The following is a 2,733-nucleotide window of genomic DNA, read 5'->3' as shown; positions in this document are numbered from 1 at the left end:
ATGGGTCTGGGTGGGATGCTCTGAGAGTCGGTGTGGACTTGTTGGGCTGAAGGGCCTGTTTTCACACTGTAGGGAGTCTAAGTCTAAGTCATAGCTCATACCCTTAATCCAGGCAGCATAGTGGTAAATCTCTCCTCAACTTCTTCAAAGCCTCCACGTCCTTCCTGTAATGTGGCGACCAGAACTGCTGCAGCATGACGTGCTGACTTTTGTACTCAGTTCCCTGACCAATAAAGGCAAGTATGCCATACACCTTCTTTAGCACCCAATCTACTTGAATGGCCACTTTTAGGGAGGTAGGGACTTGAACACCAAGATCCCTCTGTACATTTGTGCTATTCAGGGTGCTACTATTGACTGTATTCTTTTCCTTAACATTTGATCTCCCAAAGTGCAGCACCTCACATTTAACCCAGATTAAACACCGTCTGATTTCTCCACCTATGTCTGCAACTGATCTATATCCTGCTGTATCCTTTGACAACCTTCTATACTATCCACAACTCCACTGATCTTTATATTGTCTGCAAACTTACTTATCCACCCATCAACATTTTCATCCAAGTCATTTATATATATCACAAACCAGCATGGATCCCTGCCGAACACCACTACTCACGAACCTGCAGCCAGAAAATCACCCTTCCACCACTACCCTCTGCCTTCTATGGGCAAGCAAATTCTGAATCCATGTGGCCTGCTCACCATGGATACCATGCATCTTAATCTTCTGGATGAGGCTACCAAGGCTACCTTCAAAAGCCTTACTAAAATCCATGTAGACAACATCCACTGCTCTACCCTCATCGATTACCTTTGTCACCTCCTCAAAAAATTCAATCGTTAGTTAGACATGACCTGCTTCGCACAAAGCTATGCTGACTGTTAACAGCAAGTCATTACCAAAATAAAAGCATGTTTGAAATAGCTCTGACACAAATTTTACTTAAATGTGTAAACTGGCACCCTAAAATAATTGTAGTGAAAGCATTTGCTCTGCTAGTTTAAGTTTGATAACAACATGGAGCACTCAATTTTCTTTAGTTTTTTTATATATTCACCCGAAACCAAACAAGCATGTGTGTTTGTGTTTTCTCATTTGATGTTCTTGAACGTGCTAACAATTCCAGTCCAAATCTTGTTCCTCTATGGCTTAATAACTTCCTGTGACTGTTCCAGTGAGCTGAAACAGTGAGTGTCAGCTAGGTTGTTGCCTGAGGAGATTGTAAGAGCCAAAACTGGTGGTGTTACCTGGATTTCATAAAGTATATTTAAAGCAGGAATGGAAATCCTGGCCAGACTGACTGACTGACATGGTTGTACGTGAAAAGGTCAGAATTCAAGCTAACATCTTCCACCTGTTGAGGTTTGCTTTATAATCTACTGTTTCGGGAGATGGTTAGGAATGTAAATACGTTTGACTGTAAGACGGACTAACCAGGTCTTAAGTCCATTTTCAAAGAAAGAGACAAAAATTAAATATCAGAAAATTTCTCAAAAATAGCACCAGTTCAGTAAGGATGAACAAATGATGACACTTCATTGGCCTATTCAAGGAGCAATACTTGTAAAACCTTCTAAAAACCTGTTAGATCCCATGAGAGAGGTGGAGATGCATGTAGTATAATAATGTCATGGAAAGTTACCTGAATAATTCTGAAGGGTTAAGCTTCTTAATCTGTTTGTTTCAAAGGCAGAAATGACTTGGATTATCCCATGGTTTTTATTACTATTTCCAGCTGTTCAAAGACAAAAACATTTCTCTAGCACTTCTAGCTCTTCAACCTATGGACTGATTTGATGAACAGCATTACGGAAATCTGGGAGATGATCAAAGACGTTAGTTTGAAGGTGCCTTTTGAAGTGCAGTTTTAAGGTGAAAGAATGTGGACTACACCAGCTGTAAGAGATTATGTTTACAAGGTACGAAGTGGCAATGCTGAAAGCAGTTGGAGAGTTTTTTTTTATAGAATCCCTACAGTGTGGAAACAGGCCCGTCGGCCCAACAAGTCCACATTGAGGTGAGACAACAAGGTGCAGGGCTGGATGAACACAGCAGGCCAAGCAGCATCATAGGAGCAGAGAGGCTGACGTTTCGGGCCTAGACCCTTCATCAGAAAAGGGGGAGGGGAAGGGGGTTTTGAAATAAATAGGGAGAGAGTGGGAGGCGGATAGAAGAGGGATAGAGGAGAGGATAGGTGGAGAGGAAACAAACAGGTCGAAGAGGCGGGGATGGAGCCAGTAAAGGTGAGTGTAGGTAGGGAGTTAGGAATGGGATAGGTCAGTCCAGGGAGGACGGACAGGTCAAGGGGGCGGGATGAGGTTGGTCGGTAGGAGATGGAGGTGCGGCTTGAGGTGGGAGGAGGGGATAGGTGGGAGGAAGAACAGGTTAGGGAGGCAGGGACGAGCTGGACTGGTTTTGGGATGCGGTAGGGGGAGGGGAGATTTTGAAACTTGTGAAATCCACATTGATACCATTGGGCTGCAGGGTTCCCAAGCGGAATATGAGTTGCTGTTCCTGCAACCTTCGGGTGGCATCGTTGTGGCACTGCAGGAGGCCCAGGATGGACATGTCGTCTGAGGAATGGGAGGGGGAGTTGAAATGGTTCGCGACTGGGAGGTGCAGTTGTTTGTTGCGAACCGAGCGTAAGTGTTCTGCAAAGCGGTCCCCGAGTCTCCGCTTGGTTTCCCCGATGTAGAGGAAGCCACACCGGGTACAGCGGATGCAGTATA

The sequence above is a fragment of the Rhincodon typus genome, chromosome 8 (assembly GCF_021869965.1).
Source record: "Rhincodon typus isolate 14 chromosome 8, sRhiTyp1.1, whole genome shotgun sequence".
NCBI classification, from domain to species: Eukaryota; Metazoa; Chordata; class Chondrichthyes; order Orectolobiformes; family Rhincodontidae; genus Rhincodon; species Rhincodon typus.
This window is presented reverse-complemented; position numbering follows the sequence as displayed.